Raw genomic sequence first — 21,428 nt, forward strand, 5'->3', positions numbered from 1 at the left:
AAGTTAACATTCTTGTTTATATAAAAACAATCCTGATATTCTGCTTTAAAAATGTGCTTTGAAAACTGTTTTTGTTTTGGTCATTTAACCCACTCACTGTCACTTTAGCCAGCTATAATTCAGCACCCCGGGTTATCTTGTTGGAAAACAGCGCATTTCATTCATTCAGTCAAGAAGGCTCTCAACTGAAATGCGACCTCTGATGGACCGTAGTAGACTCCGAAATGAGACGCAGATTCAGAGTTCCACATGAGGTGGTTATTATAGCAAATAATATGAATATCACGAGCGTAAACATTAGGCGAGCAGGTTTCATTGTAACCCTGTGTAAAAACACGCTACATGAGGAGATTTGCAGTGATGAGCAATATGGCATTTGCACCAGACAAAACATGAGGGGAAATTTAAAGAAGCACAGAATATGCACTCATGAAATAAGTTAGGTTTATAATCTAATTAATACATATTAACTCTCTTTAACATTATTAAATGTAGATGCTGAATCACTGATCTGTGTTGGTTTTGAGTCACAGTTCTTAAGTTCAATTTCAAATGGTTTATTTTCAAGATCTGAGGTGAACCATCTGCTGCTGCTTTCAGCAGTATGGCAATAAATGTGATGTAAAATGGCATTCAAACTCAAATTGTTAGCATTTAACACTGAATAAAGCACATGAGGTGTATCTGAGGTGATCACTGTCAGTTTTCTGTTGTTCAGCTGCAAAAAATTGAAGGCGTTTCTAATATATCAATTCGAGATGTTGGTAAGGACAAAGACTCTTTTTACTATGAAAATATTCCTTCTATCACATACGTTGCTTTTATATAGAACATGATTTAAATTAGCCTTAAAACAGCATTTATTGGTTCTCAATCTGGCAACCTGCGCTTGTATTTGTTTTGATCCAGGATTAATACCTAGTTCAACCACAGGGTGTCAAACGTGCATACTGCATCTTCAAGCACTTTGCTTAGTAAGGCCCATAATTAGGGATGCTCCGATTGATCGGCTGGTAATATCTGCCGATAATCACATTTCACGACATGATCAGTACTCACTGATCTGGCCAATCTCATGAGCCGATTGCAAGTGTTTAACACATGAGCAGTAGCATTATAAATTGCATTATTAGTCATTTTTCTTACCGTTATTTTTTTGTAAAGCTGCTTCTGACCATTACATGTATCCAACATCCTTAATTAATTATCTTAGGTAAGGCGAGATCTTATACTTTAGAGGGAAAATGTGCTTATGCAATGGCAAAGTTATATGAAGCTTGAAGCATCAGAATGGGTACTCGATATCGGCTGATCACCTATGATAAGGAATCGGTACTCAGTATCAGCTGCAAAAAGTCCTACTCGTAATAACTTTAATGTACTATTATGTTATTAAAATGTAAAATATTAAGCGGGTACTTAAATAAATAAAAACAATTGTTCAGAATAGCGTTGAGATTGAAAATGTATTTATTTATTTATTCATTTTTCTTCAGCTTAGTCCCTTTATTTATCAGGGGTCGCCACAGCAGAATAAACCGCCAACTTATCCAGCATGTTTCACAAAGCAGATGCCCTTCCAGTTGCAACCCAGTACTGGGAAACACCCATACATTCTCATGCACACACATACACTACGGCCAATTTAGTTTATTCAATTCACCTATGGCACGTCTTTGGACTGTGGGGGAAACTGAAGCACCTGGAGGAAACCCACGCCAACATGCAAACTCCACACAGAAATGCCAACTGACCCAGCCAGGACTTGAACCAGCAACCATCTTGCTGTGAGCCGACTGCTAACCAATGAGCCACTGTGTCGCACTTGTTTATTAATTTTTATTATTATTCTTGAAAATGATTCAAAGTTATTCTTCCGCCTATTATTGCTTGCTTAACTTTTGAGTCATGAATGGGTAAATGTGGTCTAGGGTTAATCATTTTGCTTATTAAGGCTTGTAAGGACTTTAATGTACAATTATTAATGTTATTAAATGGAAAATATTAAGAGGCCACTGGAAAAGAAAAAAAAAACAATGGGTCAGAATAGCAAATGTTTTTAGTTGTGATTAAAAACGTATGACTTTATTAATTATTATTTTTTAATTATTCTGTAACATGATTCAAAGTTTTTCTTCCACCAAATATTGCTCTATTAACACTTCTGAAATTAAAACATTGGTGATGTGCTGCATAAAACTTTTTTTTAAAAACATATTTGAAAGAAACGTCAACAGTAGTTTACAGAATAAAATTTTAACTATAAATCATAATTTCAGAGAAAAATGTCAAGATGTCGTAATTTTTTTTAATCATATACAGTATATTTATTAAATCTAAATGTATTAACAGGGTGTATAGTCTGTTTTAGCGTTTATATATTATAAAACTTTTTACATATATTAATACTTACACCTAATATATAGTTAATGTATTATTTACAATGATTAGCCTTCCTTTGAAATGTTAATTGTTTTCTAAATATTTAAAGTCTGTATTAAAGTGTTTATACATATATAAATAATTATAATTCATTCATTCATTTTCTTTTCGGCTTTGTCCCTTTATTAATCTGGGGTCAGCACAGCGAAATGAACCGCCAACTTATCCAGCATATGTTTTACAGAGCAGATACCCTTCCAGCTGCAACCCATCTTTGGGAAACACACACACACACACACATTACAGACAATTTAGCTTACCCAATTTACCTGTACCACATATGTTTGGACTGTGGGGGAAACCGGAGCACCCGGACTCCACGCAGAAACGTCAACTGACACAGCCGAGGCTCGAACCAGCGACCTTCTTGCTGTGAGGCAACAGCACTAACCACTGTGCCACTGCATCACCCAATAATTATTATATTTACATAATATATAGTCATTTTACAGGGGTCTTAAATCTCAAAAACTAAATTTTAGGCCTTAAAAAGTCTTAAATCTTCTGAAAATTGTGTTGCAGGTCTGAAATCTTTTCTAACAGGTCTTCATTTTCCTTTGTTCATGTATAGCTACCCAATCTGGCCATTAACACTAATACAATCACCAACAATCCCAATCTCAAGAAAACTTTTCATTTCAAAATATCATTTTTAACTCTATTTAGCATGATGTTTTACTTACTTTCCTTACAGTAACATTTATATAAACGTTCTCTATTTATTTACTGCTCAGGATAATGACCTGATCTGTATTTTTATTATTAAATTATCATTATTAAATGTATTAAATCATAAATATTTTTTCATAGGAAAAATGAAAAATTTTCCAACTGGGATATTCGAAACAAATCCTTAGCATTTAGCTTTTTAAATCTAAAACTTCCTTCATAATAGTCTCTAAAAAGGTGTTTAAAAACTCTTAATTTTCACTTGGTGAAACCTGCAGATACCCTGTTATATTATTATTTTTTATTATTAGCCTTCTTGTGAAATGCTGTTTATTGTAGTTTATTGAGATTTTTTTCAACATCTTACTTTTAAAAATGATAGTTTTCATAATGAATTTCCAACAACTCATTTTTCTTGTCTGCGATGATGACAGCACATAATATTTTATTAGTTGTTTTGCAATATTACCCTAAAAACTGACTTTTGCTGCTTTTTAAAATGATCTGAAATGGCCCAATAGGACAACTGAATTGTTTTATGTTCTATCCACTTACATTTGTAAAAAATAAGAACTTAACTTGATCGTTTTATGTTCATGGTGAGCTCAGCTTATTTTGACCAATTGGATGGACAGTGAAGAGAAAACAAGCACTATTAGTTGACTTAATGCTTCAAAAAGCCTACTGGTCTTTGGCATACAAACTGTATACTTTGCCCAACTGGTGTTTCAGTGAGTGAAAGTCAATCCAAGATCGCTCTCTGCTGGTCATAAATGAGACACACACACACACACACACACACACACACTCCTGAGGCTGAACTGCGCTAAACATTTACTAGGTTTTTAACTTTTGTTTTCTTTGCCCTTGTTTGCGTCCCGGGCCCGTTTTACTCCATTACGCATGTTATATTACAAGTGTTTTAATACACCCACAACTGTGAGGTTAATTAGTAGCTTTTCTTTCCGCGCTATATTAATAGTCAATTTAGATTTGGTTGTAAATTACTTGCATGCAGCATATGGTGCAGTTTTAAGAGGTCCTAAAACCGGCTGTTATTTAAAAACCCAGAATATAGTCATTTTGGCCACACGCCCTGGTACATTACATGAATAAACTGTTCGTTATGACAAATTAAAAATCGGTTGTTGCTGCATAAAGGTGAGACTCTGCAGAGAAATACAACTCATTTGTTGATTGATTACACTGACAATTTTTGTAAAAATCGTATTACAATTTTTCTAAAATGTTAGATTTAAATATGCAAATGAGACATTATTTAAAATGAGGCATACATCTCTAGCACAAAATCTGATTGTTTTATTTTTAATTTCTTTTTATCAGTCTACAAGTCAGAAAAAAGCTACTGAACAGAATGCATTTTTAAAATTATAAAGAAATCCCTCAGGAAAAGCCTACCCCAGAATACAGTATGTGAATAAAAGTGTAAAGTTTAGTGTAAGAATTGTTATGACTGCCTTATTTAATATGGGTCACACTTTATTTTAATGTACAATTCCCGCTATAACAAACCATTAGCTAAGACTATTAGTTCAAAAAACTACTAATTTTGACAAGCTACATCCATTTTGGGTAAATGTATTGAAAGAGTATGATCAAGGCACATCTGGAACTAAGTGGTCAAAGATTTGGACCCCCTTCAGTTCGCCTGCAGGGAAAGAGAGGGGCACTGATGATGCTGTAATAACTGTGTGTGATTTTGTTGCTGAATCCAACAGACTACAAACTACGTTAGAATTCTATTGATAGATTTTAGCTCAGCTTTTAATTCAATTTGGACAGATATTCTCCTGCAAAGGTTACTTGATTTAGGAGTGAATTGGGATCTTGTTTGGTGGATAAAAGATTTCCTTTTAAATCATCCTCAAAGAGAAGTTGTTAACGATGTGGTGTCTAAAACAATGATTGTAAATACAGGAGTTCCACAAGGAAGCATTTTATCACCCTTACTTTTTTCTCTACACAAATGAACTTAAGGATCCAGGATTTAGGTTTTAGGTTATTTAAATATGCAGATGATATGGCACTTGATGGCCTAAAACAGGAACAGAAAGAGATACCTTGTATTATAGTTTTTGCTTCAAAATTGGATTAAAAGGCGTTCACTGGAGATACATTTCAATAAAACCAAGGAGATGATAATTAGTAGAAATAAACTAGTTCTTAGTACAGGGTTGAAACCTCTGGCCCTTGAGGGACATGAAATAGAGACAAATGGATGTTTTAAATATTTAGGAACATGTATTGATAGTGGACTGACATTTGCTTATTAATTAGATTATATCTCATTAGGAGGTTACAACAATTTGAGTTGTAGTTGAGACGGTAAGAAACTTGATTGAAAGTGTTGTGAGTTTTAACATGATTGCATGGTATGGATCTGTTGCCAATTAAGGAAAAGCAAAAACTGTTGAGTAGTAAAAATTTCCAGTGCAATTAAAGCACAAAGACAACCAAATGAAATGTATTCAATAAGAATTAAACAGAAAGCACTTGTCATTATTGAAGATTGTTACCATAGCTTAAATATAAAATTTCAGCTCTTGCCATCAAAAAGATATTTTGGGCAACCTCAAGTAAAGAGAAATGTGTATCAAATGTCTTTTGTGCCATTAGAATTTTAAATACTGGGATCAGTATATAGGGTTTAAATAGAGTTTTTAATGTGATATATACAGTTGAAGTCAGAATAATGTTCTGTGGACAGTCAGAAAAAATATAAAGGGGCTAATAATTTTGACCTTGAAATGGTTCATAAAAAATTAAAAACTGCTTTTATTCTAGCCAAAATAAAACAAATAAGACTTTCTCCAGAAGAAAAAATATTATCAGACATACTGTGAAAATTTCCTTGCCCTGTTAAACATAATTAGGGAAATATTTAAAAAAGAAAAAAAAATCAAGAGAGGCTAACAATTCTGACTTCAGCTGTATGTGATGACATTGAATGTATTTGTGTTGCCAGTTTTTTTCTGTGATGTGTGTAATGTGAACGCTGATGTTTTTGTGTGGTGAAGCCAAAGATACATTTTTTTCACTTGTAGACAATAAAGAAAGTAAAGGTAAAGTATACATTTGCTGGTTAATAGTTGGGTTTAGATATTAGTGATGTAAAATAAAATCACATTTTATAAGTCCTAATAAACAGTTAATATCCTAATAATAGACAGCTAATAATGTGAATTGTTACTTAAACTAAAGAGTTGCCTATATTTGTGCTGTAATTAAAAACTACAGATACAACTTGATAAAGTGTGACAAAAGAAACACTTATTAGTGTATTTCTTTATAGTGGACTTAAAAAAAACACTTTATAATATGCAAAAGAGTCTCAAAATTGACAGGTAGATGAAAAAACTGTTTTCGATGCTCCCTTAATGAGCATATGTGTGTGCATGTGTGTTTGTGTGTAAGGGGGTTTGACAGCTCTGCGTGCCTGCTTTTCCTCTGGTGGATTCCTCCCTTGTCTCTCATTTTAATGCAAATGAAAGGTTCCCCCGGAGAACGGGTTGTAAAAATAGCAGTATATCACACACATGCCTGAGAATCATACGCAGGACAGTTTTGACGCTGGCGGTGGAGACGAGACGAGTGTGTGATGTCAGGGGTCACCGGGACCATGCTTTCAGAGAGCTCACGCAGATTATAGCAGAACACATGCACTGGCACTGAAAGCACTAGCTCATGATCTTACAAACCATATACCGTGATCATGAGTCTAGTACTGCAAATTAAAGAAGGACTTGCAAATATTTCAAATAAATTGCCTGAGCACATTTAATCACGAGAAGAGGAAAAGACTTTGATAATGAAATAATTTCTTTTATCCAAAGATATACTGTTTAGTACACTGTTAACATTTTCCTGCAGAATCTAGAGTAACTGACTGGCAGTAATTTGTCAGTAACTTACTTTAAATCAATTACAGCAAAAATACTGTATTTACACAGGAGCATTTATCTTGCTATATATATTTACAGAATTGTATATCTTTACTGTAAATAGAGTCATTTTTACAATGCATCTTTAAAATACAGTAACATACTACTTAAGTGTCCTACAGTAAAAATACAGTTCATATTACAGTTAAATACTGTGTCATTTACAAAAATCGTTAACAGTGTATTGATATCTTAAAATAATTGAACTTTTTTAAAGAAGTGCTAAGATTTGTTTTGTAGGATTTTATCTTTAGAATTTGTTTTCATTTTAAATTAATTTTATGTTGTTGAGTTGTTGAGTGTTTTAATTGAGCTGGGTCACCTGGCGTTTCTGTGTGGAGTTTGCACGTTCTTCCTTTGTTGGCATGTGTTTCCTCTGGGTGCCCCGGTTTCCCCCACTGTCCAAAGACTTGAGCTATGGGTGAATTGGGGAAGCTAAATTGGCCGTAGTCTATGTGTGTGAATGCAAGAGTGTATGTGTGTTTCCCAGTGTTGGGTTGCAGCTGGAAGGGCATCTGCTGTGTAAAACATGTGCTGGATAAGTTGGCGGTTCATTCCGCTGTGGCGACTCCTGATTAATAAAGGGGCTAGGGCGAAAAGAAAATGAACAAATTAATTTTACAGTTTACCTCTCTAAGTTTTAATTATTTTAATAAAATTAGAAAAAAAATTGAATAAATTTACACAAAATAATGTTTCAAATGTCGATTCTGGTGTCTGTATCCATTCAGTTTACTAGGGCCGGGCTCAGACAGGAGTTTTGGCCCGATTTATGCCCGATTTTCACCTCCGGAGAATTGTATATTAAATTGCAAATCTTAGTGTAGATTTTCTGGTAAAGTGATTTTATAGACATTAAAAGCATAATGAATGCAAATCAAGCATCTTCCTAAATTCCAAATTGTTATTTTTTTTTTTTATAAAATATCAAAATAGGCAAGAAATATTGTTTCATCTTCATTAAAAAACTCAAAATGTGTAAAATAATATTCATTCATTCATTCATTTTCTTGTCGGCTTAGTACCTTTATTAATCTGGGGTCGCCACAGCGGAATGAACCACCAACTTATCCAGCAAGTTTTTACACAGCGGATGCTCTTCCAGCCGCAACCCATCTCTGGGAAACACACACACACACTACGGACAATTTAGCCTACCCAATTCACCTGTACCGCATGTCTTTGGACTGTGGGGGAAACCAGAGTACCCGGAGGAAACCCAAGCCAACGCAGGGAGAACATGCAAACTCCACACAGAAACGCCAACTGAGCCAAGGATCGAACCAGCGACCTTCTTGCTGTGAGGCGAACGTGCTACCCACTGCGCCACTGCGTCGCCTGTAAAATAATAAGTGATCAAAATAATTATTATTATATTTTAAATTGTTAAAAAGTAACAAATAGGGAAATCCTGTAGTTTAAAGGGTGATGTCAAAATATTAGGGTTTAAAATGAGATTTAATTGATATTTTAATAATTATTAACCTTAAATCAAGTATTATACACTCAAAAAACACATTTAGTTTTTGTTCAAACTACACTGTAAAAACAATCTGTAATTTTACAGTTTATTTCCGGCAGCTGGGGTACCAGAAAAATTACATTAAATTAAATTACAAAAATATACTGTAAAATAACGGACATTAAATTACAGAAATTTCGATAAATTTAAATTTCTGGTAAATTTCTGTTATTCAACCTCTGTTATTTTACAGTAAATTTCTGTCATTTAACGGCCATTATTTTACAGTTTATTTCCGGCACCCCAGCTTTAAAATTAAGGATTTTTTTACAGTGTACTAATTTGAATTGAGCTGAAACAACACAATCCTTGAGTTTTTTAGGTGACAAATTATTTGTTTTATGTTCAATTTACTTCAGTTAGTAAAAAAAAAAAGTTCACCTAATTTTATCCTGTTGTCCCAACACAAACTGACTGTGTGGAACCAAACATTTTTTACAGTGTTATGTAATCAAACACTCTTTGCTTAGGGATGGCATAAAGAGATTTTGTGGAACCCAGCATGTTTTACAGTGTAAATGAACTGTGTGCATAATTATCAAAATTGAGTTTTTCCATTTTTTAATCCATTCACCTCATTGCTGCAGCCATAGTTCAGGTGCAAATGTACTTCATTATTACATGAGAATGAAAGTTTATAGACATACTAACCTAGAAAGCAACTCTACATTTTCCGTCAGTCTTAGTAACCTACATGATATAACTACAGAAGAGTCAAGATCCGAATAGGAAAATTATCTCAACTCTTTTTTTTGTGAGAGATGCTAATGGTCTAATCTAATTCAATGATCTATGCTCAGCTAAGCTAAAAGTGCTCCCGCCAGACCTGGAGAGTGGCTAATTGGATTAAAAACTGAAGTAAAACTCAACTGTTTAACTCTAGGGGGCTTGTAAAATGAGCCCATTTCCAAAAGAAGTGAAGTGTCAATATAATAGTCAACTTAACAGGTTCAAGTTACAACAAGTTTACTCGCTTTTGTAAAGTAAAGTAACTAATCATTTTTACAGTGTAGTCATTATTGTTAAAATTGTAAAAATCTGGGTTTTAAAATCAACAAATTGTTACTTTCAAGAACCAAGACCCCCTAAAACATTCGTAAATGAAATCTACATTTTTATAAGATCTAGATTTTTCCATCTATCCCTCACAGCTTTAATTTCATTAACTGGTTTCCGTCCTGACCAACATCCATTCTGCTGATTTGCACAGCAGAAGCTGAAATGGAAACTGATCTTCAGCGTCTTTGACTGAAGGTTATGAAAGTTCAGCGCCATGTGGGATATACAGTTGTAATGAGAGACAGCTTTAGGACAGGGCTTGTTTAGGCCAGTCTGAGAACTTCCTTGGCCCCGATTCAGCGCACCTCCAAAACCTCTTTAATAACGCTTTGGCATCCATATGAAAGCAGTTGGGAAAGTTTCCTTTGTCTCGGCTGATGTGGGAAAACGTGCTGTTTTGAGGGATGAAACATGACGTTGGCCCCAGAGGGAGATCCCTAACCCCCCTGTCTTATCTCTAAAGCAGGAGAGCCTTCAGCTCCAAATTTATTTGACCAATTGAGTTAAGTAGCTCTTTCATTATGAGGTCATTCATTATGATTCATTAGCGGATGGGTAAGAGTCGCAGATAAAACCTCTAGACGTCTCGCTCATCTCTCTCTGTGTGTGTTATTAAAGTCTACAACACGCTCCTATTGAAGAAAAGCACAGAGCTGTGGGACAGAGAAACAAGGTTTTGGAGATATTATCATGTGTAATAAAGGAAAAGAGCAAAGGGGAATCTGGAGTCGGTGGGTAAGTAATGAGAGCACATGGATGGGGGTCTAGTAAACTAACCTCAAAGATAAAATTCATTTCTTTCTTTTTGGCTTAGTAACCTTCATTAATCTGGGGTCACCACAGCGGAATGAACCACCAACTTATCCAGCACATGCTTTACGCAGCGGATGCCCTTCCAGCTGCACCCCATCGCTGGGAAACACCCACACACTCTCATTCACTTGATACACTACGAACTATTTAGCTAACCCAATTCACCTATAGTCTTTGGACTGTGGGGGAAAGCGGAGCACCTGGAGCAAACCTAAGCCAACACAGGGAGAACATACAAACTCCACACAGTAATACCAGCTAACTCAGCCAAGGCTCAAACCAGTGACCTTCTTGCTGTGAGGCGACAGCGCCACCCCAAAGATAAAATAAAATACACAATTTTTGAAGACAATATTCAGAGGCTATATTCAAGTCAAAGGGCAGATTCACCCACCCACCCCTTCAAGATTGTGGCTGTTTGTTTGAGCAAACAAATCTAAAATACCTGGAATTAAATAAAAATATACGCAAAAACAAACAAAAGCAAAACGTCCATTTTTACACATCCCCATACAGCCAAAAAGTTCAAAATTCGAGACACTATTTCATGCAAGACCGCTAACGTAATCTATATGTTGCGGTGCCCGTGTTGTTTGTTATGCAAGTAAGATGAGTAGGCCTTTAAAAATTAGCATTTCTGAACATTGATGCGCTATTCGACATTATGATCAGAGAAGTCCTGTTGTGCAGCATTTCTTCTGTTATGAGACATTCTGTCTCCACTCTACAATACAAAGGGATTGATGTTGTGAAGTGTCCATGTTAAAGGGGAGATCTTAACAAATTACTGATACAACTGGAAGCCTTTAAGATTTTCACTCTAGATACATTGTCTCAAAAAGTTTAAATGAGGAGTTTGATATTCGTCCTTTTTTTTATTGATTTGTAATGTTTATTAAGGTGTTTTGGGTTTTTTGGCTATATTTTGTTGTATATTTAGTTGTATTATTTTGTTATATTCTGTTTTCTCTCATTTGTGCTCTAATATTATGGTTTGTTTCTGTATTTTCATTTTGAATATCTAAGTTTATGAATGTATTTAAAAAAAAAATTCTTGTTGTGAGATAATAGGAGATTATGTGATCCGGAAGTGTACAAAAATGAGCACCTTACTGTAATGAACACTGTCCGATGAAGAGTCGGGTGCTCGAAATGTTACACGCCTTGTTTTAGCCTTTTTAATAAAAAAAATGTGTTTTTGGAGCTTAGGTGTTGCCGCATTTTTGAATTTATAAAAAAAATTATTCTTGCAAAATGTGCCCTTTTAAACATGAATATTTACTTATGATTTATGTTGCACGGGTTGATTTTGAGCAATAATCCAAAATACATTGTATGGCTCAAAAAATTACAGATTTTTGAAGAGTTCACACTTAGCTGATGATTGATTATAAGCAAGTTTGGCATGCTGTCCCGGGAGAGAGCCCTGAGCCCAAAAGGTCCTTGAGCCCTGGGCTCCCTCCAGTTTGCAGGGCGAGAGGGGAGCTTCGAGGTAGATCTCGACAACTCTCCCTTGATAAGAGCTGATGACTAAAATGATTGCACAGAAACGACAGCCGTCCTGACAAAGGACTAGAACCGGTGACTTCCCGCTGCGATGCGACAGTGCCAGCCACTGGGCCACCTTTCCACCCTGTAAAGGGAAATGTGGAGAAGTAGGGGTGGAAGGGAAGATTCTTCAAATTGAAGATTACTGTAGTGAAAAACCCTGGCTCGTTACTGTGAGTTAGGAATCGTCTGATTGGTGGATCATACATGGGTAATGCAAGACCAGCCGTGTTCAATCATAAGCATGTGATCCTCTCGAAATTAGTTTATAAATAAACTTCACTTCTTTTATGCCAAAAATCATTAGGATTTTAATCTAAGATCATGTTCTGAAGATCTTTTGCTAATTTTATTAATATGCATTGCTAAGCACGTCATTTGGACAACTTTAAAGTGATTTTCTTAATATTTCCCTTCACGAACACATTTCTAATGTGGAACTGGTGAGTTGAACCACTGAATCAACGTAGATTCTTCTCAGAATGAGCTAACAAAACAAGCAGAAAGGTTCTCTTCAGATGAGGTATTTAAAAAGGTTTTAACAGTATTATAAATATAAAGAAAAATCCATGATGAGAAAAAGCAAACAAACAATAACGCAGCAAGCAACAGGGGAAAACAAAAGGCTCTTACTAGATGTAGATCAGGAGGTCAAGGGAAACGCTTGGCAAATACACCTGGTACAGACTCAAAAACCGAGTGAGGAACAGAGAAAAAGTGATTCACTTAAATGCACAGACTCGAACAAGTCACAGGTGATCAAAACTACGTAAACAAGAACACACGAGAAAGAAAGAAATGATAGGAAACAGGGTTAACTTTCCTGGCTATTCAAAATGGCCCGATGAACTTCTGGGACAATTTTCTGGACCTGAAGCAGAATGTTCTTAGTGGTCAACACCCGTTCATGACAAATCAAAATAGGCATAGTCAAACTCAAAACAGCATTCCAAAAACAAAGTATTAAATAAACAAACAGAAAACAGACGAAACTAAGACAAAGCTTTGATGGTCTCAAAAAGACCATGAAGTGCAATAGAAGTAGAAAAATGCCAATTATTAAAATGTCAGAAGAATAAAAGTATTGAAGTTGAACTAATATCATTAATTTGGTGTAGTTAAATCATTATGAAAGTAAAATTTTAGAATAAATATGCATTTCAAACATCTAAAGTAATTTTCAAATCCACATTGTTTTTAAAGGTGAAACTAAAGATTGAGTAATTAAGAGGTATGTTGGAAAAAAATGGAAAAGCACCACTGAATGTCCACTCCAAGCAGCAGTGCTTGAAAGCCATTTACAGAAGAGTTTCTGTGCTTCGTTGGTCAGCATTACCGATGTGACAGAATTGCTGAAGGTCAAAAAACAGGGCCAGACATGTTCTATGACACATTATTCAGGACAAAACAATGTCCATTATTGTTCACGAATCACTACAACATCCAGTGCCAATTGGACTGTGCAAAAATGTCAGATAGTCTAAAAGCAGGAAGAAAAGAGACCTTCGCAAGTAAATCAGACTACTTTATATGCAATGCTTTAAAAAAAACAGAGCACCCGGAGGAAGTCCACGCCAACACGGGAAGAACATGCAAACTCCACACAGAAATGCCAACTGACCCAGCCGGGATTTAAACCAGCGACCTTCTTGCTGTGAGGCCACTGTGCTGCCCAATGCTTCGTCATTGTAAAATAATTTGGGCCGTTGCAGTGCCACTGAATTAATGTAATCATTGTCAGACAGTTTTTTGTTGGTACTGCAGAATGGACTTCTAAGAACCGTTAATGAAAACGAATACCATTTGGCTCATGATTTATCTGTTGCTTGCAAAAAGCTTTTTCAGAAGAAAGATAAAACTTCAACCCCAGCTTTGAGCATCCCAACCAGACTGACAGTGGCTTAACCAATCATGAGAGTCTGGGGGTGGATACCATTGCATTCCTTAACAGAATACATCACTCACACCTTCGCTAAAATACCCTTTACATCAGTCCCTCCAGAATCTTACAGGACATTTTTGCAGCCTAAAAATACTAATTTATTGGCATTTTGTTTTCTCTGAATGCGCAGCAACATTTAAAGAGCCCATATTATGGGTTTTTGAAAATTCCCCTCCATGTAGTGTGTAACACAGCTCTAAGTGAAGCGAAGTATCCAGCTAAGGCTTAAATCTGTAAGAATACAGTGTTTAAAACGGTTGATTCATCTATAAAAGAGTCGACTCATAGTGCTTCAAACGAGTCGCCTTGATACCGACTCATTAGGTGTTTCGCCATGACGTACGAACGAAACCAAGTTATTCACGTGCACGCGCAAACCCGGGAGATTTCAAACCTGAGGCCCCGCCCTCTGACGCAGAAACCCAGACACACACACACACCCACAAACACACGCACACCCACAAACACACGCACACAAACATGCCGGTCGATTGAAGTCACACTGCAGATGGATATATTGAGTCTCTACCCAAAGATGAAACATCAGCATTATAACCAAGCAGTTGGAAACTTCTGGAAGCTACATGCTACAAAGAATACTTCATCTGAGTTTGTTAAAGGAAGGATCAGTAAAGAGTAACTGATGGACGTCAGGATGGGTTTCTTCCATTTCTCAAGTGTAAGTACGTGCGGTTAAAGTTGTTGCCTCGTTTACTCTTGCTTGCAAATGTATTTAGTTGTGATTTGTTACTTGTAACCGCGTGTACTGTATCAGGTTAACTGGATATTTTATCTTATCGCGTGCAAAGTCACGTTAAAAACGCGACGCGTGCTGTTTGTTTATGGAGCTCCGTGCTAGAGTTCTGCTCCCGCGATTTATTCGGAAATTTATTCCCGCGGCTGTCCCCGCGCCAGATTTCTGCGGCGCGGGAATAAATTTCCGAATAAATCGCGGGAGCGGTCGGTAACGGGTTTAATTTGGGACGGGAGCGGGCTGTCTAGCAATATCACGGATATTGCTATGCGAATTAGAAAGAGAGAGTCTGCGTGGTGCTTGTGTGTGTGTTAGTGCGCACGCGCGCGTATGAGAGAGAGAGAGAGAGAGAGAGAGAGCGAACGAACGAACGACAGCTTGGCTGTCTGGACTGTATACTGGGTGATTTTTGGTTGTGTTCTCCGCTCTAGCGGGACCGGGCGCGGCGGGCAGAAAACGGAGCGGGTTCTCAGGCTAAAACCTGGCGGGTGCGGGCGGAAGCGGGAGCGTTGTCATCCGGAGGTGTGTGTGTGTGTTTGTGTGTGTGTGGTATGGCCAGTACACGACTGTCTCCTTCGTTCGGTTATCCGTGGCACTATCCACTCGCCATAGTGTGGCAGCTAAAATCCACGTCTATACTATCGAGCGTGTATGAACTGTGATTACTTTTTAAATTGCTGATTAGCTATTGGCCATTTCCCTCTCTGACTGAAGGCAGTCGACCAATCGCGACAGACTGTCATCGGTCCAATCAGCGCAGATTAGCTCCGCGCTAAGGAGGGGTTTGGGAACAAATGAATCACTGGACGATTCATACAGGAGTCGCTGGGATAATTAGGTAAAAATAAATGCAGATTATAAGACCATGAAAGTGTTTTTTGACCTTGCATGCATATTAGACTGTTGTTGGAGACCCTTACAACCAGGATATGACCCTATTTCATGTATAATATGGGCTCTTTAATAATTCCTTCACATCACAAATAACAATCCTATAAAAATTATATATATTTGACATTAAGAAATATTGGACTGAGTAATTTCTATAATGGGTTATATAAACAGCTAGTGTTTTTCAGCCAATTATAAACTTCCAGTGAAAGCTTAATGTGACTATTTTCAATTTCATAAGGTTCCTTTTACAGCATTGACGTTTTAATATGATTACAATACATTCAGTTAAATATTCTTAGGCATTCATTTAGGTGTTCAAGCATAAAACAAGATGAAAGACCACCTAATTGCTAGCGCCATCAGGATTAGCAGGGTAGCACAAAGGGTAGAAAGTCCATTAAAAATACTGGGGTAAAATAAACTGTTATATTTTAAAGACATGACGTGGGAAAATGTAATTTAATGCAGTGCTTCTTGTCCGTTCTGAGGCCCACTTCATATCGCATATCTAACAGGTAGTGAAGATCGCAGATTTTTAAAGAAATCAGTCCAGGGTTTCTGCAGGTTTCACTCAGTTAAATTTAAGACCTTTTAAGACCCTTAAAAACAAAATTTTAGACTTCAAACAGGTTTTTTTATTGTTTTATCACAGGGATTATCATGAGGAATCATATAATTGTTTTTTGTTTTGTTTTCTTTTTTTTAACTGGGAATTTGTTATAATAAGCTAATAGGACAAATATAATTTGTCTAATAATTCAATTCAATTCACCTTTATTTGTATAGTGCTTTTACAATGTAGATTGTGTCGAAGCAGCTTCTCATAGATGATCATAATAAATTGAAACAGTGTAGTTCAGTTGTCAGTGTTTAAGTTCAGTTCCGTTCAGCCCAGTTCAGTGTGGTTTAATAATCACTACTGAGAGTCCAAACACTGAAGAGCAAATCCATTGATGCGCAGCTCTACAGATCCCGAACCACGCAAGCCAGTAGCGACAGCGGCGAGGAAAAAACTTGTGAAACCAATTTGTGAAAGTGAAGAATTAAAAAACCTCGAGAGAAACCAGGCTCAGTTGGAAACGACCATTTGTCCTATGGCCAAACGTCTTGTGCAGAGCTGCAGTTTAGGCGCCTGAGGCTAATAACTGTTTAGAATTCCTTGCAATAAAAAAACTTAAATATAAAAAGTAAGATTTTATTAAGATGGATTGTTGGTGATTGGATGGATGTCGAATCGATCGAGTAGCTTTAGCAAAATTAGGACCTGTTTAAAATGATTAAGGACCTACAACACAATATTTCAGTGAATTTAAGACTTTTTTTTTTAAGATTTATTTATTAGATTTTTTTGACAGTTAACAAACAAAGTAAAAAGAGACAATAACAGTACAAACAGAAAAAAACATATATATAACAGTACAACATTGATAAAAAAATAAATAAATAAATAAACCACACTATAACCCTCATATTGTGCGACACACAGTATATGACATGCATAAACACTATATGATGTGCATAAATCAATTTTCAAATTGAGCATATAAACAGGTCTGTACCAGATGTTGAGGTTGACAGCATAGTGTATTAAGTAAAATAAACAGTTATAATAAAATAAAATAAAATAAACAAATAGACAAAAATAGAAAAGAAATTTTAAAAAAAGCGAGAGAAAAGGGAAAATGTATTAAACTAAATAGGCTGGGGGGTGGCACATTCTTAACTTGTGGTTTTATGTCAAGAAAAAGTTGTATGTTTGTGCTATGAATTTAAGACTTTTTAAGGCCTAAAATTGGCTTTTTGTAGTTTAAGACATTTTAAGACACCTCGGACATCTTGCAGACCTTAAATGTGGCAATTTTATAATGGAAGGACAGTTCCCCGGAAGTGCTGAGGCTGGCTAGGAGTATATACCCCATGTGCAAATACCCCATCTAGATCCGAACCCTACAAAGCCTACTATATCACATTTGACACACGGACTAAGCATCAAAAATCTAATTGCTGAAACAAATCTCTTTTAGAATTAGAAAAAATAAAATATTAGCATTTAGCATTAGAATGCTAAAATGTATTTCTGAAATTTAAATATTGCATTTGTTCAGTTAATCAGAAATGTAGTTCTACAATGGCGCCAGCGGTGTAGTGGTTAGTGCGTCGACACATGCACTCTGGTGCTCGCGGCGACCCGGGTTTGATTCCGCCTCGCGGTCCTATGCCGATCCTTCCCCTCTCTCTGCTCCCCATGCTTTCCTGTCAATACTCTCTACTGTCCTATCAAAAATAAAGGTGAAAACCCCGAAAAAATTATAAAAAAAAAAAAAAAGAAATGTAGTTCTACAGTGACTATGAGTGGGTTAACATCATGACGTTTCTAAGGCTCTCCAGAAGATCTTGAAAAACTTCTCAAGCTCCTCCAAATTGAGTGGCATTTTTATGATTCTGCTTTAACTTGATACAAGAACCCTAGAGGGACTGCTTGACACTAACAGACAACATTTTCATTAGTGTGCAGAGACCACATTTGATTTCATTTGCTCCATTCTATAAAAGTCTAAACACATTCTGATGCCACTTTACGATCATCTGTGCAAAGAAAGACCAGTTTGAAACCGCCATTAAGTCGAGAGAAATTACATGCACCTTGACCATATGCTAATGCGCCTGAAAAACAGCGTATTGCCCTCAGGAACAATATGTTCCCTCAAACGGCCCTGTTTATGATCTGAAGCAATCACCATATTGATGCAGCTGATTTAAATGACATGTTCTCAACCCTAGGCGTAAGATGGGAGGTGCTGGGCAGTGTCAAGGTTACATAGGACGATATAAGTGTGTGTAAACGTAGCAAGAGGGCAGGTGTTGAAATCAGCCTTGTGTATGACCCAAGCAATGCAGAAATGAGGTAAATCTGACCTCTGGTTTCTGTCTACGCCCCAAAATAGCTCTTTCATCAGGATATTCCAGCATTGCCTACGGGCAGCCGACGAATGCCTTTCATCGACTAATTACAGTGGCACTGCAGTAAAAAGGCAAAAAAAGGTCATTTATATTAATTATAAAGGAATGAGTATAATAGACTGAAAGCATGGCTTGACACTCGGTACAAAACACGCAGTAAAATTGTCAGAGGCGTGTGGACTAGAGGCCTGTAATTGATAGACGTGGCTTATGTGTGTGTGTAGTGTGCAAGAGTCAATAAATTATCATCATTTTCAAGCTTACAGTCCGTCTGTCAGCGCATGAGTATTCCCGACTCACCTCCACACAACAACTGGCACCTTTTCACCAAAAATCTGCAGGATCAGAGTTGTTTTCTATTCTCAGGTGAGGGGGGAGGGCGAGACAGAAGCGTCAGTGTTTCGTATTAATCATGCATGCAGCTCTGGGCCGAAGCTGAGCAAACAGCTCATTGCGATAAATGTAGGTAAATTACGGCGTGCTCTAGGAACAGGCAAATTTAGACAGGCAAAATTCATCAAAAGACCATAGAAAACGACTTGGAATAGAGGACGGGCAATGCATGAATGGATTCGATCACCGCCAGGCTGAGATAAGAGCGCTGCTTGCTATGGCCTCGGTCCCCGGGCTCGCATGGTCGAGAGCGGAAACGCCTCCATACGGGCTGATGTGTTTTATGGCGCCTCTCGCCCTCACAGGGCCTGTTTATGGATTCTCGTCGAATAGAAAATCATTTCACCTTGGAGGCAGAGGCAGCCAAAATCAACAGCAATGCCACAGCTTTTGCTGATCCAGTAGTATTTCAGCAAGCTATTCTATCTGGCGTTAAAACATCTTCTTTGCAGTATCTTACAACGAAGTCCCGAAATCCTCCAAGTTGTCCATTTTCTCAGGTCTCCATGCATTCATTTAATAATCGCACAATATTTATTCAAGAGCACGTTACGCGTTTCAAGCATGCCATTCAGATGTTATTGCTCTGGCTGGATCGCAGGGTAAGAGTACACCTTATTTTCATATCACATGACGGAGAGTTTAAAAACACATAAATTCAAGCGAAGGCACGCTACATTTATCAGCCAGGCAGTTGGATATGTCCGCAAGCCTGTTTAGACATTTCTATTTTCGATTCTCCTGCGCCATTAGTCACTGAATTTGGCCGTGGTCTGCTGCTGAAAACGGGGGCCCGTCGATCTGATGTTTGCGGAATATAAGCTGCAGCCTGTTGACATTTTAAGAGAGGAGGCCCTTCTTTCCCTTCCCCGTGATTTAGAAGGAGACTCAAATCCCTGAAGAGTCTGTCCCGCTGCGTTACATCTGCACACACACACACAAATGCATCTGCACACAAACAGGCTCTTTTTAGCCGTGCACGTTCTTGCGTGTGAGCACATCTGGTGTGCACCCATTGCAGCAACGTGCAAAGGCCCACAGGTCATGGTTTCACACACTCCGACATGTTTCAGTCTCGTTTTTATGTCATATCATATAAAGTAGTGTTTGAGGTTTGCGTTTGACAAGCTATCGCGCATTTCAAACGTGTATAATGAGTGTCGTGAACTGAAATAATCGTGACAGAGGCGGTGATTAAGATAGTGATGTAATTGTAGAGCGAGACAAGGCCGTATTTCACTTTTGTTGTAGACACTCAATGTCACACAGCAGTGGTAGCAATTAAGCTTTATGACGTTTTTCTTTGGCTGTTTCTCTCTCTCTCATGTGGTCATGTTTGGTCTTGTTCCACTCGAGTTTTCACGGCTTACCGCTTGCAAAACACTTTGATTTTCAGGCCATTATGGCTTTCTGAAATGAATCTTTTGGTAACCGAAGGAAGATTTTTGCACGCTTTAGCTCTAAGTGCTCAGCTTTTCCCCTCCCTTCTTCCATCTTTCCATCTCTCTCTCTTTCTCTCCCTCATATATACTTTCATTCCCCCCTCACCCTAGTGGATTCCCCATCTGCACCACAGCGCCCGTTAACAGACGCTCGCCTGACAGATTTACCGCCGCCGCCCCGCCATTGGCTGCCAGCGTGACAGAGTTGATTTAATGCTCTCTCCTGATTGGTCCATGAGCGACAGGCAAATTTATGGCCGTGCTGTGATTCGACGCTGGCTGTCTTTGATGTGAGTTACCGCTCTGTTGCTTATGGGACACAGAAACGGTGTCAGGTTTCAATCGTAAAACCCTCTCCCCAAGGGAAGGAGCAGGGAGTGCTCGACATTCCTGACGTCATGAGAGCAAGAGGAGGAGGAGGAGAAAGAGAGAAAGAGAGAGAGCAAATGATTTGTAGCTGCAGTCATTTTCACTCACACAGGCCTGCTGCAGTTTCTTTGTGGAATGTGCTCACATCCAGCTCTCCGACTCCAAAATAATATCCTGTTTCAACACCCGACACTCTAAGAAAACATCTCATATGCGACCCAAAAATGTGGACGATCTGACTAGACGATTCATCTCAATCAGCACACAACAGAAATGCAAACACCACTGTCACTGCCATATCCCATTACTGCTGGCTCGATGTTTACTTTTGATCAATTTGTGGCCTGCCACTGATAACCACTGATAAAGTGTGTTACGATTCTCATAGTTAAATATTCACAGTGCCATTGGCTGATTACTGCATTTTTTAAAATCAAATTTGCATAATTTAAAGGGGTAGTTCATGCAAAAATTAAAATTTAAGTGGTTACAAACCAGTATTTCTTTATTATGTTGAACTCTAAAGGAGATATGTTAAAGAAAGCTGGAAACCAGTAACCAATGATTTCTATAGGAAAAATAAATGGAAATTTTCTCGCTTTCTTAAAACTACCTTCCTTTGTGTTCAAAAGAAGAAACTCAAACAGGTTTGGAACAA

Source organism: Danio rerio, chromosome 23 (genome assembly GCF_049306965.1).
Source record: "Danio rerio strain Tuebingen ecotype United States chromosome 23, GRCz12tu, whole genome shotgun sequence".
Taxonomy (NCBI): Eukaryota; Metazoa; Chordata; class Actinopteri; order Cypriniformes; family Danionidae; genus Danio; species Danio rerio.